Source organism: Tasmannia lanceolata, unplaced genomic scaffold (assembly GCF_043159265.1).
Source record: "Tasmannia lanceolata isolate RefF3 unplaced genomic scaffold, GAP_Taslan_0.1 ptg000003l, whole genome shotgun sequence".
Classification (NCBI taxonomy): Eukaryota; Viridiplantae; Streptophyta; class Magnoliopsida; order Canellales; family Winteraceae; genus Tasmannia; species Tasmannia lanceolata.
In genome coordinates, this window is record NW_027518680.1 from 31,456,886 (window position 1) to 31,482,000 (window position 25,115).

The following is a 25,115-nucleotide window of genomic DNA, read 5'->3' on the forward strand; positions in this document are numbered from 1 at the left end:
TAGTGTCGTTTGATTCGATAAACGGAATTCGTTCTGACATTTCATTTGCGGTCAAATTATAGCGGGGGTTTGTTCAGATTCAGTGACGTACAGGCTATAGCGGATGAGTGTACTAGTGGATGCGAGTCATGAATCCGGTCGGAAGGTGTTTACTGGCCGTGAGCTACCCTTGGTGCACAAATATCGTTCCGACGATAACTTTTGATCCGCCCGTCAGATCGTGGCGATTCTTATATTGATTCGGGGGTACTCGAGAAGATTCATCGCGCGATGACAGCCCGGGCGGTCATCCGGCTTTCCGACATGCTCGGATCGTCCATCCGGTGTCATCTAGCAGGATTTTTTCGCACTTTCATTTAAACGGACTTCGTACGACAATGCGAGTGGAAACTCTTTATTACTTTGACAATGGAGAGGCATGCTGGGTGCGATCATACCAGCACAAATGCACTGGATCCCATCAGAACTCCGAAGTTAAGCGTGCTTGGGCGAGAGTAGTACTAGGATGGGTGACCTCCTGGGAAGTCCTCGTGTTGCACCCCTGTCACTTTTTTCGGCTATCTACCACTTTTTTCGAACAATCTTTCGGTTCTGGAACATCGATGCGAACTGAAACGCACGTTTAGTGCGACGCCTCCTACGTTTCGGTTGGGATCTTTTTATTTTCTGCCGGATAGTGAATTCAAATACGTCCGGTCTTTATTATGGCGGGGTGATAGTGTCGTTTGATTCGATAAACGGAATTCGTTCTGACATTTCATTTGCGGTCAAATTATAGCGGGGGTTTGTTTAGATTCAGTGACGTACAAGCTAAAGCGGATGAGTGTACTAGTGGATGACAGTCATGAATCCGGTCGGAAGGTGTTTACTGGCCGTGAGCTACCCTTGGTGCACAAATATCGTTCCGACGATAACTTTTGATCCGCCCGTCAGATCGTGGCGATTCTTATATTGATTCGGGGGTACTCGGGAAGATTAATCGCGCGATGACAGCCTTGGCGGTCATCCGGCTTTCCGACATGCTCGGATCGTCCATCCGGTGTCATCTAGCAGGATTTTTTCGCACTTTCATTTAAACGGACTTCGTACGACAATGCGAGTGGAAACTCTTTATTACTTTGACAATGGAGAGGCATGCTGGGTGCGATCATACCAGCACAAATGCACTGGATCCCATCAGAACTCCGAAGTTAAGCGTGCTTGGGCGAGAGTAGTACTAGGATGGGTGACCTCCTGGGAAGTCCTCGTGTTGCACCCCTGTCACTTTTTTCGGCTATCTACCACTTTTTTCGAACAATCTTTCGGTTCTGGAACATCGATGCGAACTGAAACGCACGTTTAGTGCGACGCCTCCTACGTTTCGGTTGGGATCTTTTTATTTTCTGCCGGATAGTGAATTCAAATACGTCCGGTCTTTATTATGGCGGGGTGATAGTGTCGTTTGATTCGATAAACGGAATTCGTTCTGACATTTCATTTGCGGTCAAATTATAGCGGGGGTTTGTTCAGATTCAGTAACGTACAGGCTATAGCGGATGAGTGTACTAGTGGATGCGAGTCATGAATCCGGTCGGAAGGTGTTTACTGGCGGTGAGCTACCCTTGGTGCACAAATATCGTTCCGACGATAACTTTTGATCCGCCCGTCAGATCGTGGCGATTCTTATATTGATTCGGGGGTACTCGGGAAGATTCATCGCGCCATGACAGCCCGGGCGGTCATCCGGCTTTCCGACATGCTCGGATCGTCCATCCGGTGTCATCTAGTAGGATTTTTTCGCACTTTCATTTAAACGGACTTCGTACGACAATGCGAGTGGAAACTCTTTATTACTTTGACAATGGAGAGGCATGCTGGGTGCGATCATACCAGCACAAATGCACTGGATCCCATCAGAACTCCGAAGTTAAGCGTGCTTGGGCGAGAGTAGTACTAGGATGGGTGACCTCCTGGGAAGTCCTCGTGTTGCACCCCTGTCACTTTGTTCGGCTATCTACCACTTTTTTCGAACAATCTTTCGGTTCTGGAACATCGATGCGAACTGAAACGCACGTTTAGTGCGACGCCTCCTACGTTTCGGTTGGGATCTTTTTATTTTCTGCCGGATAGTGAATTCAAATACGTCCGGTCTTTATTATGGCGGGGTGATAGTGTCGTTTGATTCGATAAACGGAATTCGTTCTGACATTTCATTTGCGGTCAAATTATAGCGGGGGTTTGTTTAGATTCAGTGACGTACAAGCTATACCGGATGAGTGTACTAGTGGATGAAAGTCATGAATCCGGTCGGAAGGTGTTTACTGGCCGTGAGCTACCCTTGGTGCACAAATATCGTTCCGACGATAACTTTTGATCCGCCCGTCAGATCGTGGCGATTCTTATATTGATTCGGGGGTACTCGGGAAGATTTATCGCGCGATGACAGCCCTTGCGGTCATCCGGCTTCCCGACATGCTCGGATCGTCCATCCGGTGTCATATAGCAGGATTTTTTCGCACTTTCATTTAAACGGACTTCGTACGACAATGCGAGTGGAAACTCTTTATTACTTTGACAATGGAGAGGCATGCTGGGTGCGATCATACCAGCACAAATGCACTGGATCCCATCAGAACTCCGAAGTTAAGCGTGCTTGGGCGAGAGTAGTACTAGGATGGGTGACCTCCTGGGAAGTCCTCGTGTTGCACCCCTGTCACTTTTTTCGGCTATCTACCACTTTTTTCGAACAATCTTTCGGTTCTGGAACATCGATGCGAACTGAAACGCACGTTTAGTGCGTCGCCTCCTACGTTTCGGTTCGGATCTTTTTATTTTCTTCCGGATGGTGAATTCAAAGACGTCCGGTCTTTATTATGGCGGGGTGATAGTGTCGTTTGATTCGATAAACGGAATTCGTTCTGACATTTCATTTGCGGTCAAATTATAGCGGGGGTTTGTTCAGATTCAGTGACGTACAGGCTATAGCGGATGAGTGTACTAGTGGATGCGAGTCATGAATCCGGTCGGAAGGTGTTTACTGGCCGTGAGCTACCCTTGGTGCACAAATATCGTTCCGACGATAACTTTTGATCCGCCCGTCAGATCGTGGCGATTCTTATATTGATTCGGGGGTACTCGAGAAGTTTCATCGCGCGATGACAGCCCGGGCGGTCATCCGGCTTTCCGACATGCTCGGATCGTCCATCCGGTGTCATCTAGCAGGATTTTTTCGCACTTTCATTTAAACGGACTTCGTACGACAATGCGAGTGGAAACTCTTTATTACTTTGACAATGGAGAGGCATGCTGGGTGCGATCATACCAGCACAAATGCACTGGATCCCATCAGAACTCCGAAGTGAAGCGTGCTTGGGCGAGAGTAGTACTAGGATGGGTGACCTCCTGGGAAGTCCTCGTGTTGCACCCCTGTCACTTTTTTCGGCTATCTACCACTTTTTTCGAACAATCTTTCGGTTCTGGAACATCGATGCGAACTGAAACGCACGTTTAGTGCGACGCCTCCTACGTTTCGGTTGGGATCTTTTTATTTTCTGCCGGATAGTGAATTCAAATACGTCCGGTCTTTATTATGGCGGGGTGATAGTGTCGTTTGATTCGATAAACGGAATTCGTTCTGACATTTCATTTGCGGTCAAATTATAGCGGGGGTTTGTTTAGATTCAGTGACGTACAAGCTAAAGCGGATGAGTGTACTAGTGGATGACAGTCATGAATCCGGTCGGAAGGTGTTTACTGGCCGTGAGCTACCCTTGGTGCACAAATATCGTTCCGACGATAACTTTTGATCCGCCCGTCAGATCGTGGCGATTCTTATATTGATTCGGGGGTACTCGGGAAGATTAATCGCGCGATGACAGCCTTGGCGGTCATCCGGCTTTCCGACATGCTCGGATCGTCCATCCGGTGTCATCTAGCAGGATTTTTTCGCACTTTCATTTAAACGGACTTCGTACGACAATGCGAGTGGAAACTCTTTATTCCTTTGACAATGGAGAGGCATGCTGGGTGCGATCATACCAGCACAAATGCACTGGATCCCATCAGAACTCCGAAGTTAAGCGTGCTTGGGCGAGAGTAGTACTAGGATGGGTGACCTCCTGGGAAGTCCTCGTGTTGCACCCCTGTCACTTTTTTCGGCTATCTACCACTTTTTTCGAACAATCTTTCGGTTCTGGAACATCGATGCGAACTGAAACGCACGTTTAGTGCGACGCCTCCTACGTTTCGGTTGGGATCTTTTTATTTTCTGCCGGATAGTGAATTCAAATACGTCCGGTCTTTATTATGGCGGGGTGATAGTGTCGTTTGATTCGATAAACGGAATTCGTTCTGACATTTCATTTGCGGTCAAATTATAGCGGGGGTTTGTTCAGATTCAGTAACGTACAGGCTATAGCGGATGAGTGTACTAGTGGATGCGAGTCATGAATCCGGTCGGAAGGTGTTTACTGGCGGTGAGCTACCCTTGGTGCACAAATATCGTTCCGACGATAACTTTTGATCCGCCCGTCAGATCGTGGCGATTCTTATATTGATTCGGGGGTACTCGGGAAGATTCATCGCGCGATGACAGCCCCGGCAGTCATCCGGCTTTCCGACATGCTCGGATCGTCCATCCGGTGTCATCTAGCAGGATTTTTTCGCACTTTCATTTAAACGGACTTCGTACGACAATGCGAGTGGAAACTCTTTATTACTTTGACAATGGAGAGGCATGCTGGGTGCGATCATACCAGCACAAATGCACTGGATCCCATCAGAACTCCGAAGTTAAGCGTGCTTGGGCGAGAGTAGTACTAGGATGGGTGACCTCCTGGGAAGTCCTCGTGTTGCACCCCTGTCACTTTTTTCGGCTATCTACCACTTTTTTTCGAACAATCTTTCGGTTCTGGAACATCGATGCGAACTGAAACGCACGTTTAGTGCGACGCCTCCTACGTTTCGGTTGGGATCTTTTTATTTTCTGCCGGATAGTGAATTCAAATACGTCCGGTCTTTATTATGGCGGGGTGATAGTGTCGTTTGATTCGATAAACGGAATTCGTTCTGACATTTCATTTGCGGTCAAATTATAGCGGGGGTTTGTTTAGATTCAGTGACGTACAGGCTAAAGCGGATGAGTGTACTAGTGGATGAAAGTCATGAATCCGGTCGGAAGGTGTTTACTGGCCGTGAGCTACCCTTGGTGCACAAATATCGTTCCGACGATAACTTTTGATCCGCCCGTCAGATCGTGGCGATTCTTATATTGATTCGGGGGTACTCGGGAAGATTAATCGCGCGATGACAGCCTTGGCGGTCATCCGGCTTTCCGACATGCTCGGATCGTCCATCCGGTGTCATCTAGCAGGATTTTTTCGCACTTTCATTTAAACGGACTTCGTACGACAATGCGAGTGGAAACTCTTTATTACTTTGACAATGGAGAGGCATGCTGGGTGCGATCATACCAGCACAAATGCACTGGATCCCATCAGAACTCCGAAGTTAAGCGTGCTTGGGCGAGAGTAGTACTAGGATGGGTGACCTCCTGGGAAGTCCTCGTGTTGCACCCCTGTCACTTTTTTCGGCTATCTACCACCTTTTTCGAACAATCTTTCGGTTCTGGAACATCGATGCGAACTGAAACGCACGTTTAGTGCGACGCCTCCTACGTTTCGGTTGGGATCTTTTTATTTTCTGCCGGATAGTGAATTCAAATACGTCCGGTCTTTATTATGGCGGGGTGATAGTGTCGTTTGATTCGATAAACGGAATTCGTTCTGACATTTCATTTGCGGTCAAATTATAGCGGGGGTTTGTTCAGATTCAGTAACGTACAGGCTATAGCGGATGAGTGTACTAGTGGATGCGAGTCATGAATCCGGTCGGAAGGTGTTTACTGGCGGTGAGCTACCCTTGGTGCACAAATATCGTTCCGACGATAACTTTTGATCCGCCCGTCAGATCGTGGCGATTCTTATATTGATTCGGGGGTACTCGGGAAGATTCATCGCGCGATGACAGCCCCGGCAGTCATCCGGCTTTCCGACATGCTCGGATCGTCCATCCGGTGTCATCTAGCAGGATTTTTTCGCACTTTCATTTAAACGGACTTCGTACGACAATGCGAGTGGAAACTCTTTATTACTTTGACAATGGAGAGGCATGCTGGGTGCGATCATACCAGCACAAATGCACTGGATCCCATCAGAACTCCGAAGTTAAGCGTGCTTGGGCGAGAGTAGTACTAGGATGGGTGACCTCCTGGGAAGTCCTCGTGTTGCACCCCTGTCACTTTTTTCGGCTATCTACCACTTTTTTTCGAACAATCTTTCGGTTCTGGAACATCGATGCGAACTGAAACGCACGTTTAGTGCGACGCCTCCTACGTTTCGGTTGGGATCTTTTTATTTTCTGCCGGATAGTGAATTCAAATACGTCCGGTCTTTATTATGGCGGGGTGATAGTGTCGTTTGATTCGATAAACGGAATTCGTTCTGACATTTCATTTGCGGTCAAATTATAGCGGGGGTTTGTTTAGATTCAGTGACGTACAAGCTAAAGCGGATGAGTGTACTAGTGGATGAAAGTCATGAATCCGGTCGGAAGGTGTTTACTGGCCGTGAGCTACCCTTGGTGCACAAATATCGTTCCGACGATAACTTTTGATCCGCCCGTCAGATCGTGGCGATTCTTATATTGATTCGGGGGTACTCGGGAAGATTAATCGCGCGATGACAGCCTTGGCGGTCATCCGGCTTTCCGACATGCTCGGATCGTCCATCCGGTGTCATCTAGCAGGATTTTTTCGCACTTTCATTTAAACGGACTTCGTACGACAATGCGAGTGGAAACTCTTTATTACTTTGACAATGGAGAGGCATGCTGGGTGCGATCATACCAGCACAAATGCACTGGATCCCATCAGAACTCCGAAGTTAAGCGTGCTTGGGCGAGAGTAGTACTAGGATGGGTGACCTCCTGGGAAGTCCTCGTGTTGCACCCCTGTCACTTTTTTCGGCTATCTACCACCTTTTTCGAACAATCTTTCGGTTCTGGAACATCGATGCGAACTGAAACGCACGTTTAGTGCGACGCCTCCTACGTTTCGGTTGGGATCTTTTTATTTTCTGCCGGATAGTGAATTCAAATACGTCCGGTCTTTATTATGGCGGGGTGATAGTGTCGTTTGATTCGATAAACGGAATTCGTTCTGACATTTCATTTGCGGTCAAATTATAGCGGGGGTTTGTTCAGATTCAGTAACGTACAGGCTATAGCGGATGAGTGTACTAGTGGATGCGAGTCATGAATCCGGTCGGAAGGTGTTTACTGGCGGTGAGCAACCCTTGGTGCACAAATATCGTTCCGACGATAACTTTTGATCCGCCCGTCAGATCGTGGCGATTCTTATATTGATTCGGGGGTACTCGGGAAGATTCATCGCGCGATGACAGCCCTGGCGGTCATCCGGCTTCCCGACATGCTCGGATCGTCCATCCGGAGTCATCTAGCAGGATTTTTTCGCACTTTCATTTAAACGGACTTCGTACGACAATGCGAGTGGAAACTCTTTATTACTTTGACAATGGAAAGGCATGCTGGGTGCGATCATACCAGCACAAATGCACTGGATCCCATCAGAACTCCGAAGTTAAGCGTGCTTGGGCGAGAGTAGTACTAGGATGGGTGACCTCCTGGGAAGTCCTCGTGTTGCACCCCTGTCACTTTTTTCGGCTATCGACCACTTTTTTCGAACAATCTTTCGGTTCTGGAACATCGATGCGAACTGAAACGCACGTTTAGTGCGTCGCCTTCTACGTTTCGGTTCGGATCTTTTTATTTTCTTCCGGATGGTGAATTCAAAGACGTCCGGTCTTTATTATGGCGGGGTGATAGTGTCGTTTGATTCGATAAACGGAATTCGTTCTGACATTTCATTTGCGGTCAAATTATAGCGGGGGTTTGTTCAGATTCAGTGACGTACAGGCTATAGCGGATGAGTGTACTAGTGGATGCGAGTCATGAATCCGGTCGGAAGGTGTTTACTGGCCGTGAGCTACCCTTGGTGCACAAATATCGTTCCGACGATAACTTTTGATCCGCCCGTCAGATCGTAGCGATTCTTATATTGATTCGGGGGTACTCGGGAAGATTAATCGCGCGATGACAGCCCTTGCGGCCATCCGGCTTCCCGACATGCTCGGATCGTCCATCCGGTGTCATCTAGCAGGATTTTTTCGCACTTTCATTTAAACGGACTTCGTACGACAATGCGAGTGGAAACTCTTTATTACTTTGACAATGGAGAGGCATGCTGGGTGCGATCATACCAGCACAAATGCACTGGATCCCATCAGAACTCCGAAGTTAGGCGTGCTTGGGCGAGAGTAGTACTACGATGGGTGACCTCCTGGGAAGTCCTCGTGTTGCACCCCTGTCACCTTTTTCGGCTATCTACCACTTTTTTCGAACAATCTTTCGGTTCTGGAACATCGATGCGAACTGAAACGCACGTTTAGTGCGTCGCCTCCTACGTTTCGGTTCGGATCTTTTTATTTTCTTCCGGATGGTGAATTCAAAGACGTCCGGTCTTTATTATGGCGGGGTGATAGTGTCGTTTGATTCGATAAACGGAATTCGTTCTGACATTTCATTTGCGGTCAAATTATAGCGGGGGTTTGTTCAGATTCAGTGACGTACAGGCTATAGCGGATGAGTGTACTAGTGGATGCGAGTCATGAATCCGGTCGGAAGGTGTTTACTGGCCGTGAGCTACCCTTGGTGCACAAATATCGTTCCGACGATAACTTTTGATCCGCCCGTCAGATCGTGGCGATTCTTATATTGATTCGGGGGTACTCGGGAAGATTCATCGCGCGATGACAGCCCTGGCGGTCATCCGGCTTTCCGACATGCTCGGATCGTCCATCCGGTGTCATCTAGCAGGATTTTTTCGCACTTTCATTTAAACGGACTTCGTACGACAATGCGAGTGGAAACTCTTTATTACTTTGACAATGGAGAGGCATGCTGGGTGCGATCATACCAGCACAAATGCACTGGATCCCATCAGAACTCCGAAGTTAAGCGTGCTTGGGCGAGAGTAGTACTAGGATGGGTGACCTCCTGGGAAGTCCTCGTGTTGCACCCCTGTCACTTTTTTCGGCTATCTACCACTTTTTTCGAACAATCTTTCGGTTCTGGAACATCGATGTGAACTGAAACGCACGTTTAGTGCGTCGCCTCCTACGTTTTGGTTCGGATCTTTTTATTTTCTTCCGGATGGTGAATTCAAAGACGTCCGGTCTTTATTATGGCGGGGTGATAGTGTCGTTTGATTCGATAAACGGAATTCGTTCTGACATTTCATTTGCGGTCAAATTATAGCGGGGGTTTGTTCAGATTCAGTGACGTACAGGCTATAGCGGATGAGTGTACTAGTGGATGCGAGTCATGAATCCGGTCGGAAGGTGTTTACTGGCCGTGAGCTACCCTTGGTGCACAAATATCGTTCCGACGATAACTTTTGATCCGCCCGTCAGATCGTGGCGATTCTTATATTGATTCGGGGGTACTCGGGAAGATTCATCGCGCGATGACAGCCCTGGCGGTCATCCGGCTTTCCGACATGCTCGGATCGTCCATCCGGTGTCATCTAGCAGGATTTTTTCGCACTTTCATTTAAACGGACTTCGTACGACAATGCGAGTGGAAACTCTTTATTACTTTGACAATGGAGAGGCATGCTGGGTGCGATCATACCAGCACAAATGCACTGGATCCCATCAGAACTCCGAAGTTAAGCGTGCTTGGGCGAGAGTAGTACTAGGATGGGTGACCTCCTGGGAAGTCCTCGTGTTGCACCCCTGTCACTTTTTTCGGCTATCTACCACTTTTTTCGAACAATCTTTCGGTTCTGGAACATCGATGCGAACTGAAACGCACGTTTAGTGCGTCGCCTCCTACGTTTCGGTTCGGATCTTTTTATTTTCTTCCGGATGGTGAATTCAAAGACGTCCGGTCTTTATTATGGCGGGGTGATAGTGTCGTTTGATTCGATAAACGGAATTCGTTCTGACATTTCATTTGCGGTCAAATTATAGCGGGGGTTTGTTCAGATTCAGTGACGTACAGGCTATAGCGGATGAGTGTACTAGTGGATGCGAGTCATGAATCCGGTCGGAAGGTGTTTACTGGCCGTGAGCTACCCTTGGTGCACAAATATCGTTCCGACGATAACTTTTGATCCGCCCGTCAGATCGTGGCGATTCTTATATTGATTCGGGGGTACTCGAGAAGATTCATCGCGCGATGACAGCCCGGGCGGTCATCCGGCTTTCCGACATGCTCGGATCGTCCATCCGGTGTCATCTAGCAGGATTTTTTCGCACTTTCATTTAAACGGACTTCGTACGACAATGCGAGTGGAAACTCTTTATTACTTTGACAATGGAGAGGCATGCTGGGTGCGATCATACCAGCACAAATGCACTGGATCCCATCAGAACTCCGAAGTTAAGCGTGCTTGGGCGAGAGTAGTACTAGGATGGGTGACCTCCTGGGAAGTCCTCGTGTTGCACCCCTGTCACTTTTTTCGGCTATCTACCACTTTTTTCGAACAATCTTTCGGTTCTGGAACATCGATGCGAACTGAAACGCACGTTTAGTGCGACGCCTCCTACGTTTCGGTTGGGATCTTTTTATTTTCTGCCGGATAGTGAATTCAAATACGTCCGGTCTTTATTATGGCGGGGTGATAGTGTCGTTTGATTCGATAAACGGAATTCGTTCTGACATTTCATTTGCGGTCAAATTATAGCGGGGGTTTGTTTAGATTCAGTGACGTACAAGCTAAAGCGGATGAGTGTACTAGTGGATGACAGTCATGAATCCGGTCGGAAGGTGTTTACTGGCCGTGAGCTACCCTTGGTGCACAAATATCGTTCCGACGATAACTTTTGATCCGCCCGTCAGATCGTGGCGATTCTTATATTGATTCGGGGGTACTCGGGAAGATTAATCGCGCGATGACAGCCTTGGCGGTCATCCGGCTTTCCGACATGCTCGGATCGTCCATCCGGTGTCATCTAGCAGGATTTTTTCGCACTTTCATTTAAACGGACTTCGTACGACAATGCGAGTGGAAACTCTTTATTACTTTGACAATGGAGAGGCATGCTGGGTGCGATCATACCAGCACAAATGCACTGGATCCCATCAGAACTCCGAAGTTAAGCGTGCTTGGGCGAGAGTAGTACTAGGATGGGTGACCTCCTGGGAAGTCCTCGTGTTGCACCCCTGTCACTTTTTTCGGCTATCTACCACTTTTTTCGAACAATCTTTCGGTTCTGGAACATCGATGCGAACTGAAACGCACGTTTAGTGCGACGCCTCCTACGTTTCGGTTGGGATCTTTTTATTTTCTGCCGGATAGTGAATTCAAATACGTCCGGTCTTTATTATGGCGGGGTGATAGTGTCGTTTGATTCGATAAACGGAATTCGTTCTGACATTTCATTTGCGGTCAAATTATAGCGGGGGTTTGTTCAGATTCAGTAACGTACAGGCTATAGCGGATGAGTGTACTAGTGGATGCGAGTCATGAATCCGGTCGGAAGGTGTTTACTGGCGGTGAGCTACCCTTGGTGCACAAATATCGTTCCGACGATAACTTTTGATCCGCCCGTCAGATCGTGGCGATTCTTATATTGATTCGGGGGTACTCGGGAAGATTCATCGCGCGATGACAGCCCGGGCGGTCATCCGGCTTTCCGACATGCTCGGATCGTCCATCCGGTGTCATCTAGCAGGATTTTTTCGCACTTTCATTTAAACGGACTTCGTACGACAATGCGAGTGGAAACTCTTTATTACTTTGACAATGGAGAGGCATGCTGGGTGCGATCATACCAGCACAAATGCACTGGATCCCATCAGAACTCCGAAGTTAAGCGTGCTTGGGCGAGAGTAGTACTAGGATGGGTGACCTCCTGGGAAGTCCTCGTGTTGCACCCCTGTCACTTTTTTCGGCTATCTACCACTTTTTTCGAACAATCTTTCGGTTCTGGAACATCGATGCGAACTGAAACGCACGTTTAGTGCGTCGCCTCCTACGTTTCGGTTCGGATCTTTTTATTTTCTTCCGGATGGTGAATTCAAAGACGTCCGGTCTTTATTATGGCGGGGTGATAGTGTCGTTTGATTCGATAAACGGAATTCGTTCTGACATTTCATTTGCGGTCAAATTATAGCGGGGGTTTGTTCAGATTCAGTGACGTACAGGCTATAGCGGATGAGTGTACTAGTGGATGCGAGTCATGAATCCGGTCGGAAGGTGTTTACTGGCCGTGAGCTACCCTTGGTGCACAAATATCGTTCCGACGATAACTTTTGATCCGCCCGTCAGATCGTGGCGATTCTTATATTGATTCGGGGGTACTCGAGAAGATTCATCGCGCGATGACAGCCCGGGCGGTCATCCGGCTTTCCGACATGCTCGGATCGTCCATCCGGTGTCATCTAGCAGGATTTTTTCGCACTTTCATTTAAACGGACTTCGTACGACAATGCGAGTGGAAACTCTTTATTACTTTGACAATGGAGAGGCATGCTGGGTGCGATCATACCAGCACAAATGCACTGGATCCCATCAGAACTCCGAAGTTAAGCGTGCTTGGGCGAGAGTAGTACTAGGATGGGTGACCTCCTGGGAAGTCCTCGTGTTGCACCCCTGTCACTTTTTTCGGCTATCTACCACTTTTTTCGAACAATCTTTCGGTTCTGGAACATCGATGCGAACTGAAACGCACGTTTAGTGCGACGCCTCCTACGTTTCGGTTGGGATCTTTTTATTTTCTGCCGGATAGTGAATTCAAATACGTCCGGTCTTTATTATGGCGGGGTGATAGTGTCGTTTGATTCGATAAACGGAATTCGTTCTGACATTTCATTTGCGGTCAAATTATAGCGGGGGTTTGTTTAGATTCAGTGACGTACAAGCTAAAGCGGATGAGTGTACTAGTGGATGACAGTCATGAATCCGGTCGGAAGGTGTTTACTGGCCGTGAGCTACCCTTGGTGCACAAATATCGTTCCGACGATAACTTTTGATCCGCCCGTCAGATCGTGGCGATTCTTATATTGATTCGGGGGTACTCGGGAAGATTAATCGCGCGATGACAGCCTTGGCGGTCATCCGGCTTTCCGACATGCTCGGATCGTCCATCCGGTGTCATCTAGCAGGATTTTTTCGCACTTTCATTTAAACGGACTTCGTACGACAATGCGAGTGGAAACTCTTTATTACTTTGACAATGGAGAGGCATGCTGGGTGCGATCATACCAGCACAAATGCACTGGATCCCATCAGAACTCCGAAGTTAAGCGTGCTTGGGCGAGAGTAGTACTAGGATGGGTGACCTCCTGGGAAGTCCTCGTGTTGCACCCCTGTCACTTTTTTCGGCTATCTACCACTTTTTTCGAACAATCTTTCGGTTCTGGAACATCGATGCGAACTGAAACGCACGTTTAGTGCGACGCCTCCTACGTTTCGGTTGGGATCTTTTTATTTTCTGCCGGATAGTGAATTCAAATACGTCCGGTCTTTATTATGGCGGGGTGATAGTGTCGTTTGATTCGATAAACGGAATTCGTTCTGACATTTCATTTGCGGTCAAATTATAGCGGGGGTTTGTTCAGATTCAGTAACGTACAGGCTATAGCGGATGAGTGTACTAGTGGATGCGAGTCATGAATCCGGTCGGAAGGTGTTTACTGGCGGTGAGCTACCCTTGGTGCACAAATATCGTTCCGACGATAACTTTTGATCCGCCCGTCAGATCGTGGCGATTCTTATATTGATTCGGGGGTACTCGGGAAGATTCATCGCGCGATGACAGCCCGGGCGGTCATCCGGCTTTCCGACATGCTCGGATCGTCCATCCGGTGTCATCTAGCAGGATTTTTTCGCACTTTCATTTAAACGGACTTCGTACGACAATGCGAGTGGAAACTCTTTATTACTTTGACAATGGAGAGGCATGCTGGGTGCGATCATACCAGCACAAATGCACTGGATCCCATCAGAACTCCGAAGTTAAGCGTGCTTGGGCGAGAGTAGTACTAGGATGGGTGACCTCCTGGGAAGTCCTCGTGTTGCACCCCTGTCACTTTGTTCGGCTATCTACCACTTTTTTCGAACAATCTTTCGGTTCTGGAACATCGATGCGAACTGAAACGCACGTTTAGTGCGACGCCTCCTACGTTTCGGTTGGGATCTTTTTATTTTCTGCCGGATAGTGAATTCAAATACGTCCGGTCTTTATTATGGCGGGGTGATAGTGTCGTTTGATTCGATAAACGGAATTCGTTCTGACATTTCATTTGCGGTCAAATTATAGCGGGGGTTTGTTTAGATTCAGTGACGTACAAGCTATACCGGATGAGTGTACTAGTGGATGAAAGTCATGAATCCGGTCGGAAGGTGTTTACTGGCCGTGAGCTACCCTTGGTGCACAAATATCGTTCCGACGATAACTTTTGATCCGCCCGTCAGATCGTGGCGATTCTTATATTGATTCGGGGGTACTCGGGAAGATTTATCGCGCGATGACAGCCCTTGCGGTCATCCGGCTTCCCGACATGCTCGGATCGTCCATCCGGTGTCATCTAGCAGGATTTTTTCGCACTTTCATTTAAACGGACTTCGTACGACAATGCGAGTGGAAACTCTTTATTACTTTGACAATGGAGAGGCATGCTGGGTGCGATCATACCAGCACAAATGCACTGGATCCCATCAGAACTCCGAAGTTAAGCGTGCTTGGGCGAGAGTAGTACTAGGATGGGTGACCTCCTGGGAAGTCCTCGTGTTGCACCCCTGTCACTTTTTTCGGCTATCTACCACTTTTTTCGAACAATCTTTCGGTTCTGGAACATCGATGCGAACTGAAACGCACGTTTAGTGCGTCGCCTCCTACGTTTCGGTTCGGATCTTTTTATTTTCTTCCGGATGGTGAATTCAAAGACGTCCGGTCTTTATTATGGCGGGGTGATAGTGTCGTTTGATTCGATAAACGGAATTCGTTCTGACATTTCATTTGCGGTCAAATTATAGCGGGGGTTTGTTCAGATTCAGTGACGTACAGGCTATAGCGGATGAGTGTACTAGTGGATGCGAGTCATGAATCCGGTCGGAAGGTGTTTACTGGCCGTGAGCTACCCTTGGTGCACAAATATCGTTCCGACGATAACTTTTGATCCGCCCGTCAGATCGTGGCGATTCTTATATTGATTCGGGGGTACTCGAGAAGATTCATCGCGCGATGACAGCCCGGGCGGTCATCCGGCTTTCCGACATGCTCGGATCGTCCATCCGGTGTCATCTAGCAGGATTTTTTCGCACTTTCATTTAAACGGACTTCGTACGACAATGCGAGTGGAAACTCTTTATTACTTTGACAATGGAGAGGCATGCTGGGTGCGATCATACCAGCACAAATGCACTGGATCCCATCAGAACTCCGAAGTTAAGCGTGCTTGGGCGAGAGTAGTACTAGGATGGGTGACCTCCTGGGAAGTCCTCGTGTTGCACCCCTGTCACTTTTTTCGGCTATCTACCACTTTTTTCGAACAATCTTTCGGTTCTGGAACATCGATGCGAACTGAAACGCACGTTTAGTGCGACGCCTCCTACGTTTCGGTTGGGATCTTTTTATTTTCTGCCGGATAGTGAATTCAAATACGTCCGGTCTTTATTATGGCGGGGTGATAGTGTCGTTTGATTCGATAAACGGAATTCGTTCTGACATTTCATTTGCGGTCAAATTATAGCGGGGGTTTGTTTAGATTCAGTGACGTACAAGCTAAAGCGGATGAGTGTACTAGTGGATGACAGTCATGAATCCGGTCGGAAGGTGTTTACTGGCCGTGAGCTACCCTTGGTGCACAAATATCGTTCCGACGATAACTTTTGATCCGCCCGTCAGATCGTGGCGATTCTTATATTGATTCGGGGGTACTCGGGAAGATTAATCGCGCGATGACAGCCTTGGCGGTCATCCGGCTTTCCGACATGCTCGGATCGTCCATCCGGTGTCATCTAGCAGGATTTTTTCGCACTTTCATTTAAACGGACTTCGTACGACAATGCGAGTGGAAACTCTTTATTCCTTTGACAATGGAGAGGCATGCTGGGTGCGATCATACCAGCACAAATGCACTGGATCCCATCAGAACTCCGAAGTTAAGCGTGCTTGGGCGAGAGTAGTACTAGGATGGGTGACCTCCTGGGAAGTCCTCGTGTTGCACCCCTGTCACTTTTTTCGGCTATCTACCACTTTTTTCGAACAATCTTTCGGTTCTGGAACATCGATGCGAACTGAAACGCACGTTTAGTGCGACGCCTCCTACGTTTCGGTTGGGATCTTTTTATTTTCTGCCGGATAGTGAATTCAAATACGTCCGGTCTTTATTATGGCGGGGTGATAGTGTCGTTTGATTCGATAAACGGAATTCGTTCTGACATTTCATTTGCGGTCAAATTATAGCGGGGGTTTGTTCAGATTCAGTAACGTACAGGCTATAGCGGATGAGTGTACTAGTGGATGCGAGTCATGAATCCGGTCGGAAGGTGTTTACTGGCGGTGAGCTACCCTTGGTGCACAAATATCGTTCCGACGATAACTTTTGATCCGCCCGTCAGATCGTGGCGATTCTTATATTGATTCGGGGGTACTCGGGAAGATTCATCGCGCGATGACAGCCCCGGCGGTCATCCGGCTTTCCGACATGCTCGGATCGTCCATCCGGTGTCATCTAGCAGGATTTTTTCGCACTTTCATTTAAACGGACTTCGTACGACAATGCGAGTGGAAACTCTTTATTACTTTGACAATGGAGAGGCATGCTGGGTGCGATCATACCAGCACAAATGCACTGGATCCCATCAGAACTCCGAAGTTAAGCGTGCTTGGGCGAGAGTAGTACTAGGATGGGTGACCTCCTGGGAAGTCCTCGTGTTGCACCCCTGTCACTTTTTTCGGCTATCTACCACTTTTTTTCGAACAATCTTTCGGTTCTGGAACATCGATGCGAACTGAAACGCACGTTTAGTGCGACGCCTCCTACGTTTCGGTTGGGATCTTTTTATTTTCTGCCGGATAGTGAATTCAAATACGTCCGGTCTTTATTATGGCGGGGTGATAGTGTCGTTTGATTCGATAAACGGAATTCGTTCTGACATTTCATTTGCGGTCAAATTATAGCGGGGGTTTGTTTAGATTCAGTGACGTACAAGCTAAAGCGGATGAGTGTACTAGTGGATGAAAGTCATGAATCCGGTCGGAAGGTGTTTACTGGCCGTGAGCTACCCTTGGTGCACAAATATCGTTCCGACGATAACTTTTGATCCGCCCGTCAGATCGTGGCGATTCTTATATTGATTCGGGGGTACTCGGGAAGATTAATCGCGCGATGACAGCCTTGGCGGTCATCCGGCTTTCCGACATGCTCGGATCGTCCATCCGGTGTCATCTAGCAGGATTTTTTCGCACTTTCATTTAAACGGACTTCGTACGACAATGCGAGTGGAAACTCTTTATTACTTTGACAATGGAGAGGCATGCTGGGTGCGATCATACCAGCACAAATGCACTGGATCCCATCAGAACTCCGAAGTTAAGCGTGCTTGGGCGAGAGTAGTACTAGGATGGGTGACCTCCTGGGAAGTCCTCGTGTTGCACCCCTGTCACTTTTTTCGGCTATCTACCACTTTTTTCGAACAATCTTTCGGTTCTGGAACATCGATGCGAACTGAAACGCACGTTTAGTGCGACGCCTCCTACGTTTCGGTTGGGATCTTTTTATTTTCTGCCGGATAGTGAATTCAAATACGTCCGGTCTTTATTATGGCGGGGTGATAGTGTCGTTTGATTCGATAAACGGAATTCGTTCTGACATTTCATTTGCGGTCAAATTATAGCGGGGGTTTGTTCAGATTCAGTAACGTACAGGCTATAGCGGATGAGTGTACTAGTGGATGCGAGTCATGAATCCGGTCGGAAGGTGTTTACTGGCGGTGAGCAACCCTTGGTGCACAAATATCGTTCCGACGATAACTTTTGATCCGCCCGTCAGATCGTGGCGATTCTTATATTGATTCGGGGGTACTCGGGAAGATTCATCGCGCGATGACAGCCCTGGCGGTCATCCGGCTTCCCGACATGCTCGGATCGTCCATCCGGTGTCATCTAGCAGGATTTTTTCGCACTTTCATTTAAACGGACTTCGTACGACAATGCGAGTGGAAACTCTTTATTACTTTGACAATGGAAAGGCATGCTGGGTGCGATCATACCAGCACAAATGCACTGGATCCCATCAGAACTCCGAAGTTAAGCGTGCTTGGGCGAGAGTAGTACTAGGATGGGTGACCTCCTGGGAAGTCCTCGTGTTGCACCCCTGTCACTTTTTTCGGCTATCGACCACTTTTTTCGAACAATCTTTCGGTTCTGGAACATCGATGCGAACTGAAACGCACGTTTAGTGCGTCGCCTCCTACGTTTCGGTTCGGATCTTTTTATTTTCTTCCGGATGGTGAATTCAAAGACGTCCGGTCTTTATTATGGCGGGGTGATAGTGTCGTTTGATTCGATAAACGGAATTCGTTCTGACATTTCATTTGCGGTCAAATTATAGCGGGGGTTTGTTCAGATTCAGTGACGTACAGGCTATAGCGGATGAGTGTACTAGTGGATGCGAGTCATGAATCCGGTCGGAAGGTGTTTACTGGCCGTGAGCTACCCTTGGTGCACAAATATCGTTCCGACGATAACTTTTGATCCGCCCGTCAGATCGTAGCGATTCTTATATTGATTCGGGGGTACTCGGGAAGATTAATCGCGCGATGACAGCCCTTGCGGCCATCCGGCTTCCCGACATGCTCGGATCGTCCATCCGGTGTCATCTAGCAGGATTTTTTCGCACTTTCATTTAAACGGACTTCGTACGACAATGCGAGTGGAAACTCTTTATTACTTTGACAATGGAGAGGCATGCTGGGTGCGATCATACCAGCACAAATGCACTGGATCCCATCAGAACTCCGAAGTTAGGCGTGCTTGGGCGAGAGTAGTACTACGATGGGTGACCTCCTGGGAAGTCCTCGTGTTGCACCCCTGTCACCTTTTTCGGCTATCTACCACTTTTTTCGAACAATCTTTCGGTTCTGGAACATCGATGCGAACTGAAACGCACGTTTAGTGCGTCGCCTCCTACGTTTCGGTTCGGATCTTTTTATTTTCTTCCGGATGGTGAATTCAAAGACGTCCGGTCTTTATTATGGCGGGGTGATAGTGTCGTTTGATTCGATAAACGGAATTCGTTCTGACATTTCATTTGCGGTCAAATTATAGCGGGGGTTTGTTCAGATTCAGTGACGTACAGGCTATAGCGGATGAGTGTACTAGTGGATGCGAGTCATGAATCCGGTCGGAAGGTGTTTACTGGCCGTGAGCGACCCTTGGTGCACAAATATCGTTCCGACGATAACTTTTGATCCGCCCGTCAGATCGTGGCGATTCTTATATTGATTCGGGGGTACTCGGGAAGATTCAACGCGCGATGACAGCCCTGGCGGTCATCCGGCTTTCCGACATGCTCGGATCGTCCATCCGGTGTCATCTAGCAGGATTTTTTCGCACTTTCATTTAAACGGACTTCGTACGACAATGCGAGTGGAAACTCTTTATTACTTTGACAATGGAGAGGCATGCTGGGTGCGATCATACCAGCACAAAAGCACTGGATCCCATCAGAACTCCGAAGTTAAGCGTGCTTGGGCGAGAGTAGTACTAGGATGGGTGACCTCCTGGGAAGTCCTCGTGTTGCACCCCTGTCACTTTTTTCGGCTATCTACCACTTTTTTCGAACAATCTTTCGGTTCTGGAACATCGATGCGAACTGAAACGCACGTTTAGTGCGACGCCTCCTACGTTTCGGTTGGGATCTTTTTATTTTCTGCCGGATAGTGAATTCAAATACGTCCGGTCTTTATTATGGCGGGGTGATAGTGTCGTTTGATTCGATAAACGGAATTCGTTCTGACATTTCATTTGCGGTCAAATTATAGCGGGGGTTTGTTCAGATTCAGTAACGTACAGGCTATAGCGGATGAGTGTACTAGTGGATGCGAGTCATGAATCCGGTCGGAAGGTGTTTACTGGCCGTGAGCTACCCTTGGTGCACAAATATCGTTCCGACGATAACTTTTGATCCGCCCGTCAGATCGTAGCGATTCTTATATTGATTCGGGGGTACTCGGGAAGATTAATCGCGCGATGACAGCCCTTGCGGCCATCCGGCTTCCCGACATGCTCGGATCGTCCATCCGGTGTCATCTAGCAGGATTTTTTCGCACTTTCATTTAAACGGACTTCGTACGACAATGCGAGTGGAAACTCTTTATTACTTTGACAATGGAGAGGCATGCTGGGTGCGATCATACCAGCACAAATGCACTGGATCCCATCAGAACTCCGAAGTTAGGCGTGCTTGGGCGAGAGTAGTACTACGATGGGTGACCTCCTGGGAAGTCCTCGTGTTGCACCCCTGTCACTTTTTTCGGCTATCTACCACTTTTTTCGAACAATCTTTCGGTTCTGGAACATCGATGCGAACTGAAACGCACGTTTAGTGCGTCGCCTCCTACGTTTCGGTTCGGATCTTTTTATTTTCTTCCGGATGGTGAATTCAAAGACGTCCGGTCTTTATTATGGCGGGGTGATAGTGTCGTTTGATTCGATAAACGGAATTCGTTCTGACATTTCATTTGCGGTCAAATTATAGCGGGGGTTTGTTCAGATTCAGTGACGTACAGGCTATAGCGGATGAGTGTACTAGTGGATGCGAGTCATGAATCCGGTCGGAAGGTGTTTACTGGCCGTGAGCTACCCTTGGTGCACAAATATCGTTCCGACGATAACTTTTGATCCGCCCGTCAGATCGTGGCGATTCTTATATTGATTCGGGGGTACTCGGGAAGATTCATCGCGCGATGACAGCCGTGGCGGTCATCCGGCTTTCCGACATGCTCGGATCGTCCATCCGGTGTCATCTAGCAGGATTTTTTCGCACTTTCATTTAAACGGACTTCGTACGACAATGCGAGTGGAAACTCTTTATTACTTTGACAATGGAGAGGCATGCTGGGTGCGATCATACCAGCACAAAAGCACTGGATCCCATCAGAACTCCGAAGTTAAGCGTGCTTGGGCGAGAGTAGTACTAGGATGGGTGACCTCCTGGGAAGTCCTCGTGTTGCACCCCTGTCACTTTTTTCGGCTATCTACCACTTTTTTCGAACAATCTTTCGGTTCTGGAACATCGATGCGAACTGAAACGCACGTTTAGTGCGACGCCTCCTACGTTTCGGTTGGGATCTTTTTATTTTCTGCCGAATGGTGAATTCAAAGACGTCCGGTCTTTATTATGGCGGGGTGATAGTGTCGTTTGATTCGATAAACGGAATTCGTTCTGACATTTCATTTGCGGTCAAATTATAGCGGGGGTTTGTTCAGATTCAGTGACGTACAGGCTATAGCGGATGAGTGTACTAGTGGATGCGAGTCATGAATCCGGTCGGAAGGTGTTTACTGGCCGTGAGCTACCCTTGGTGCACAAATATCGTTCCGACGATAACTTTTGATCCGCCCGTCAGATCGTAGCGATTCTTATATTGATTCGGGGGTACTCGGGAAGATTAATCGCGCGGTGACAGCCCTTGCGGCCATCCGGCTTCCCGACATGCTCGGATCGTCCATCCGGTGTCATCTAGCAGGATTTTTTCGCACTTTCATTTAAACGGACTTCGTACGACAATGCGAGTGGAAACTCTTTATTACTTTGACAATGGAGAGGCATGCTGGGTGCGATCATACCAGCACAAATGCACTGGATCCCATCAGAACTCCGAAGTTAGGCGTGCTTAGGCGAGAGTAGTACTACGATGGGTGACCTCCTGGGAAGTCCTCGTGTTGCACCCCTGTCACTTTTTTCGGCTATCTACCACTTTTTTCGAACAATCTTTCGGTTCTGGAACATCGATGCGAACTGAAACGCACGTTTAGTGCGTCGCCTCCTACGTTTCGGTTCGGATCTTTTTATTTTCTTCCGGATGGTGAATTCAAAGACGTCCGGTCTTTATTATGGCGGGGTGATAGTGTCGTTTGATTCGATAAACGGAATTCGTTCTGACATTTCATTTGCGGTCAAATTATAGCGGGGGTTTGTTCAGATTCAGTGACGTACAGGCTATAGCGGATGAGTGTACTAGTGGATGCGAGTCATGAATCCGGTCGGAAGGTGTTTACTGGCCGTGAGCTACCCTTGGTGCACAAATATCGTTCCGACGATAACTTTTGATCCGCCCGTCAGATCGTGGCGATTCTTATATTGATTCGGGGGTACTCGGGAAGATTCATCGCGCGATGACAGCCCTGGCGGTCATCCGGCTTTCCGACATGCTCGGATCGTCCATCCGGTGTCATCTAGCAGGATTTTTTTGCACTTTCATTTAAACGGACTTCGTACGACAATGCGAGTGGAAACTCTTTATTACTTTGACAATGGAGAGGCATGCTGGGTGCGATCATACCAGCACAAAAGCACTGGATCCCATCAGAACTCCGAAGTTAAGCGTGCTTGGGCGAGAGTAGTACTAGGATGGGTGACCTCCTGGGAAGTCCTCGTGTTGCACCCCTGTCACTTTTTTCGGCTATCTACCACTTTTTTCGAACAATCTTTCGGTTCTGGAACATCGATGCGAACTGAAACGCACGTTTAGTGCGACGCCTCCTACGTTTCGGTTGGGATCTTTTTATTTTCTGCCGGATGGTGAATTCAAAGACGTCCGGTCTTTATTATGGCGGGGTGATAGTGTCGTTTGATTCGATAAACGGAATTCGTTCTGACATTTCATTTGCGGTCAAATTATAGCGGGGGTTTGTTCAGATTCAGTGACGTACAGGCTATAGCGGATGAGTGTACTAGTGGATGCGAGTCATGAATCCGGTCGGAAGGTGTTTACTGGCCGTGAGCTACCCTTGGTGCACAAATATCGTTCCGACGATAACTTTTGATCCGCCCGTCAGATCGTAGCGATTCTTATATTGATTCGGGGGTACTCGGGAAGATTAATCGCGCGATGACAGCCCTTGCGGCCATCCGGCTTCCCGACATGCTCGGATCGTCCATCCGGTGTCATCTAGCAGGATTTTTTCGCACTTTCATTTAAACGGACTTCGTACGAAAATGCGAGTGGAAACTCTTTATTACTTTGACAATGGAGAGGCATGCTGGGTGCGATCATACCAGCACAAATGCACTGGATCCCATCAGAACTCCGAAGTTAGGCGTGCTTGGGCGAGAGTAGTACTACGATGGGTGACCTCCTGGGAAGTCCTCGTGTTGCACCCCTGTCACTTTTTTCGGCTATCTACCACTTTTTTCGAACAATCTTTCGGTTCTGGAACATCGATGCGAACTGAAACGCACGTTTAGTGCGTCGCCTCATACGTTTCGGTTCGGATCTTTTTATTTTCTTCCGGATGGTGAATTCAAAGACGTCCGGTCTTTATTATGGCGGGGTGATAGTGTCGTTTGATTCGATAAACGGAATTCGTTCTGACATTTCATTTGCGGTCAAATTATAGCGGGGGTTTGTTCAGATTCAGTGACGTACAGGCTATAGCGGATGAGTGTACTAGTGGATGCGAGTCATGAATCCGGTCGGAAGGTGTTTACTGGCCGTGAGCTACCCTTGGTGCACAAATATCGTTCCGACGATAACTTTTGATCCGCCCGTCAGATCGTGGCGATTCTTATATTGATTCGGGGGTACTCGGGAAGATTCATCGCGCGATGACAGCCCTGGCGGTCATCCGGCTTTCCGACATGCTCGGATCGTCCATCCGGTGTCATCTAGCAGGATTTTTTTGCACTTTCATTTAAACGGACTTCGTATGACAATGCGAGTGGAAACTCTTTATTACTTTGACAATGGAGAGGCATGCTGGGTGCGATCATACCAGCACAAAAGCACTGGATCCCATCAGAACTCCGAAGTTAAGCGTGCTTGGGCGAGAGTAGTACTAGGATGGGTGACCTCCTGGGAAGTCCTCGTGTTGCACCCCTGTCACTTTTTTCGGCTATCTACCACTTTTTTCGAACAATCTTTCGGTTCTGGAACATCGATGCGAACTGAAACGCACGTTTAGTGCGACGCCTCCTACGTTTCGGTTGGGATCTTTTTATTTTCTGCCGGATAGTGAATTCAAATACGTCCGGTCTTTATTATGGCGGGGTGATAGTGTCGTTTGATTCGATAAACGGAATTCGTTCTGACATTTCATTTGCGGTCAAATTATAGCGGGGGTTTGTTCAGATTCAGTAACGTACAGGCTATAGCGGATGAGTGTACTAGTGGATGCGAGTCATGAATCCGGTCGGAAGGTGTTTACTGGCCGTGAGCTACCCTTGGTGCACAAATATCGTTCCAACGATAACTTTTGATCCGCCCGTCAGATCGTGGCGATTCTTATATTGATTCGGGGGTACTCGGGAAGATTCATTGCGCGATGACAGCCCTGGCGGTCATCCGGCTTCCCGACATGCTCGGATCGTCCATCCGGTGTCATCTAGCAGGATTTTTTCGCACTTTCATTTAAACGGACTTCGTACGACAATGCGAGTGGAAACTCTTTATTACTTTGACAATGGAAAGGCATGCTGGGTGCGATCATACCAGCACAAATGCACTGGATCCCATCAGAACTCCGAAGTTAAGCGTGCTTGGGCGAGAGTAGTACTAGGATGGGTGACCTCCTGGGAAGTCCTCGTGTTGCACCCCTGTCACTTTTTTCGGCTATCGACCACTTTTTTCGAACAATCTTTCGGTTCTGGAACATCGATGCGAACTGAAACGCACGTTTAGTGCGTCGCCTCCTACGTTTCGGTTCGGATCTTTTTATTTTCTTCCGGATGGTGAATTCAAAGACGTCCGGTCTTTATTATGGCGGGGTGATAGTGTCGTTTGATTCGATAAACGGAATTCGTTCTGACATTTCATTTGCGGT

General features: G+C 48.1%; 35 non-coding genes across 35 annotated transcripts; all 35 read left to right on the forward strand.

The window, feature by feature from the left end:
- The first annotated feature begins 423 nt into the window (after window positions 1–423).
- Window positions 424–542, forward strand: LOC143872375 (5S ribosomal RNA). Its single transcript, XR_013247126.1, has one exon. It is a non-coding gene; the product is annotated as a 5S ribosomal RNA (ribosomal RNA).
- A 597-nt stretch (window positions 543–1,139) lies between these two features.
- Window positions 1,140–1,258, forward strand: LOC143872376 (5S ribosomal RNA). The gene has a single exon (XR_013247127.1). It is a non-coding gene; the product is annotated as a 5S ribosomal RNA (ribosomal RNA).
- Window positions 1,259–1,855: 597 nt separating this feature from the next.
- LOC143872377 (5S ribosomal RNA) lies at window positions 1,856–1,974 on the forward strand. The gene has a single exon (XR_013247128.1). It is a non-coding gene; the product is annotated as a 5S ribosomal RNA (ribosomal RNA).
- A 597-nt stretch (window positions 1,975–2,571) lies between these two features.
- Window positions 2,572–2,690, forward strand: LOC143872378 (5S ribosomal RNA). Its single transcript, XR_013247129.1, has one exon. It is a non-coding gene; the product is annotated as a 5S ribosomal RNA (ribosomal RNA).
- A 597-nt stretch (window positions 2,691–3,287) lies between these two features.
- Window positions 3,288–3,406, forward strand: LOC143873242 (5S ribosomal RNA). Its single transcript, XR_013247962.1, has one exon. It is a non-coding gene; the product is annotated as a 5S ribosomal RNA (ribosomal RNA).
- Window positions 3,407–4,003: 597 nt separating this feature from the next.
- LOC143872380 (5S ribosomal RNA) lies at window positions 4,004–4,122 on the forward strand. The gene has a single exon (XR_013247130.1). It is a non-coding gene; the product is annotated as a 5S ribosomal RNA (ribosomal RNA).
- A 597-nt stretch (window positions 4,123–4,719) lies between these two features.
- LOC143872381 (5S ribosomal RNA) lies at window positions 4,720–4,838 on the forward strand. Its single transcript, XR_013247131.1, has one exon. It is a non-coding gene; the product is annotated as a 5S ribosomal RNA (ribosomal RNA).
- Window positions 4,839–5,436: 598 nt separating this feature from the next.
- LOC143872382 (5S ribosomal RNA) lies at window positions 5,437–5,555 on the forward strand. Its single transcript, XR_013247132.1, has one exon. It is a non-coding gene; the product is annotated as a 5S ribosomal RNA (ribosomal RNA).
- A 597-nt stretch (window positions 5,556–6,152) lies between these two features.
- LOC143872383 (5S ribosomal RNA) lies at window positions 6,153–6,271 on the forward strand. Its single transcript, XR_013247133.1, has one exon. It is a non-coding gene; the product is annotated as a 5S ribosomal RNA (ribosomal RNA).
- A 598-nt stretch (window positions 6,272–6,869) lies between these two features.
- Window positions 6,870–6,988, forward strand: LOC143872385 (5S ribosomal RNA). The gene has a single exon (XR_013247135.1). It is a non-coding gene; the product is annotated as a 5S ribosomal RNA (ribosomal RNA).
- A 597-nt stretch (window positions 6,989–7,585) lies between these two features.
- Window positions 7,586–7,704, forward strand: LOC143872386 (5S ribosomal RNA). The gene has a single exon (XR_013247136.1). It is a non-coding gene; the product is annotated as a 5S ribosomal RNA (ribosomal RNA).
- Window positions 7,705–8,301: 597 nt separating this feature from the next.
- LOC143874362 (5S ribosomal RNA) lies at window positions 8,302–8,420 on the forward strand. The gene has a single exon (XR_013249044.1). It is a non-coding gene; the product is annotated as a 5S ribosomal RNA (ribosomal RNA).
- A 597-nt stretch (window positions 8,421–9,017) lies between these two features.
- On the forward strand, window positions 9,018–9,136 carry LOC143872387 (5S ribosomal RNA). The gene has a single exon (XR_013247137.1). It is a non-coding gene; the product is annotated as a 5S ribosomal RNA (ribosomal RNA).
- A 597-nt stretch (window positions 9,137–9,733) lies between these two features.
- LOC143872388 (5S ribosomal RNA) lies at window positions 9,734–9,852 on the forward strand. The gene has a single exon (XR_013247138.1). It is a non-coding gene; the product is annotated as a 5S ribosomal RNA (ribosomal RNA).
- Window positions 9,853–10,449: 597 nt separating this feature from the next.
- Window positions 10,450–10,568, forward strand: LOC143872389 (5S ribosomal RNA). Its single transcript, XR_013247139.1, has one exon. It is a non-coding gene; the product is annotated as a 5S ribosomal RNA (ribosomal RNA).
- Window positions 10,569–11,165: 597 nt separating this feature from the next.
- Window positions 11,166–11,284, forward strand: LOC143872390 (5S ribosomal RNA). Its single transcript, XR_013247140.1, has one exon. It is a non-coding gene; the product is annotated as a 5S ribosomal RNA (ribosomal RNA).
- Window positions 11,285–11,881: 597 nt separating this feature from the next.
- LOC143872391 (5S ribosomal RNA) lies at window positions 11,882–12,000 on the forward strand. Its single transcript, XR_013247141.1, has one exon. It is a non-coding gene; the product is annotated as a 5S ribosomal RNA (ribosomal RNA).
- Window positions 12,001–12,597: 597 nt separating this feature from the next.
- LOC143872392 (5S ribosomal RNA) lies at window positions 12,598–12,716 on the forward strand. The gene has a single exon (XR_013247142.1). It is a non-coding gene; the product is annotated as a 5S ribosomal RNA (ribosomal RNA).
- A 597-nt stretch (window positions 12,717–13,313) lies between these two features.
- LOC143872393 (5S ribosomal RNA) lies at window positions 13,314–13,432 on the forward strand. The gene has a single exon (XR_013247143.1). It is a non-coding gene; the product is annotated as a 5S ribosomal RNA (ribosomal RNA).
- Window positions 13,433–14,029: 597 nt separating this feature from the next.
- On the forward strand, window positions 14,030–14,148 carry LOC143872394 (5S ribosomal RNA). Its single transcript, XR_013247144.1, has one exon. It is a non-coding gene; the product is annotated as a 5S ribosomal RNA (ribosomal RNA).
- A 597-nt stretch (window positions 14,149–14,745) lies between these two features.
- Window positions 14,746–14,864, forward strand: LOC143872396 (5S ribosomal RNA). Its single transcript, XR_013247146.1, has one exon. It is a non-coding gene; the product is annotated as a 5S ribosomal RNA (ribosomal RNA).
- Window positions 14,865–15,461: 597 nt separating this feature from the next.
- On the forward strand, window positions 15,462–15,580 carry LOC143872397 (5S ribosomal RNA). Its single transcript, XR_013247147.1, has one exon. It is a non-coding gene; the product is annotated as a 5S ribosomal RNA (ribosomal RNA).
- A 597-nt stretch (window positions 15,581–16,177) lies between these two features.
- LOC143872398 (5S ribosomal RNA) lies at window positions 16,178–16,296 on the forward strand. Its single transcript, XR_013247148.1, has one exon. It is a non-coding gene; the product is annotated as a 5S ribosomal RNA (ribosomal RNA).
- A 597-nt stretch (window positions 16,297–16,893) lies between these two features.
- On the forward strand, window positions 16,894–17,012 carry LOC143872399 (5S ribosomal RNA). Its single transcript, XR_013247149.1, has one exon. It is a non-coding gene; the product is annotated as a 5S ribosomal RNA (ribosomal RNA).
- A 598-nt stretch (window positions 17,013–17,610) lies between these two features.
- LOC143872400 (5S ribosomal RNA) lies at window positions 17,611–17,729 on the forward strand. The gene has a single exon (XR_013247150.1). It is a non-coding gene; the product is annotated as a 5S ribosomal RNA (ribosomal RNA).
- Window positions 17,730–18,326: 597 nt separating this feature from the next.
- On the forward strand, window positions 18,327–18,445 carry LOC143872401 (5S ribosomal RNA). The gene has a single exon (XR_013247151.1). It is a non-coding gene; the product is annotated as a 5S ribosomal RNA (ribosomal RNA).
- Window positions 18,446–19,042: 597 nt separating this feature from the next.
- On the forward strand, window positions 19,043–19,161 carry LOC143874363 (5S ribosomal RNA). Its single transcript, XR_013249045.1, has one exon. It is a non-coding gene; the product is annotated as a 5S ribosomal RNA (ribosomal RNA).
- A 597-nt stretch (window positions 19,162–19,758) lies between these two features.
- LOC143874197 (5S ribosomal RNA) lies at window positions 19,759–19,877 on the forward strand. Its single transcript, XR_013248885.1, has one exon. It is a non-coding gene; the product is annotated as a 5S ribosomal RNA (ribosomal RNA).
- Window positions 19,878–20,474: 597 nt separating this feature from the next.
- On the forward strand, window positions 20,475–20,593 carry LOC143874364 (5S ribosomal RNA). Its single transcript, XR_013249046.1, has one exon. It is a non-coding gene; the product is annotated as a 5S ribosomal RNA (ribosomal RNA).
- Window positions 20,594–21,190: 597 nt separating this feature from the next.
- Window positions 21,191–21,309, forward strand: LOC143874313 (5S ribosomal RNA). The gene has a single exon (XR_013248997.1). It is a non-coding gene; the product is annotated as a 5S ribosomal RNA (ribosomal RNA).
- Window positions 21,310–21,906: 597 nt separating this feature from the next.
- On the forward strand, window positions 21,907–22,025 carry LOC143874930 (5S ribosomal RNA). The gene has a single exon (XR_013249600.1). It is a non-coding gene; the product is annotated as a 5S ribosomal RNA (ribosomal RNA).
- A 597-nt stretch (window positions 22,026–22,622) lies between these two features.
- On the forward strand, window positions 22,623–22,741 carry LOC143874428 (5S ribosomal RNA). Its single transcript, XR_013249108.1, has one exon. It is a non-coding gene; the product is annotated as a 5S ribosomal RNA (ribosomal RNA).
- A 597-nt stretch (window positions 22,742–23,338) lies between these two features.
- On the forward strand, window positions 23,339–23,457 carry LOC143874366 (5S ribosomal RNA). The gene has a single exon (XR_013249048.1). It is a non-coding gene; the product is annotated as a 5S ribosomal RNA (ribosomal RNA).
- Window positions 23,458–24,054: 597 nt separating this feature from the next.
- Window positions 24,055–24,173, forward strand: LOC143874544 (5S ribosomal RNA). Its single transcript, XR_013249220.1, has one exon. It is a non-coding gene; the product is annotated as a 5S ribosomal RNA (ribosomal RNA).
- A 597-nt stretch (window positions 24,174–24,770) lies between these two features.
- LOC143872402 (5S ribosomal RNA) lies at window positions 24,771–24,889 on the forward strand. Its single transcript, XR_013247152.1, has one exon. It is a non-coding gene; the product is annotated as a 5S ribosomal RNA (ribosomal RNA).
- The last annotated feature ends 226 nt before the right edge of the window (window positions 24,890–25,115 follow it).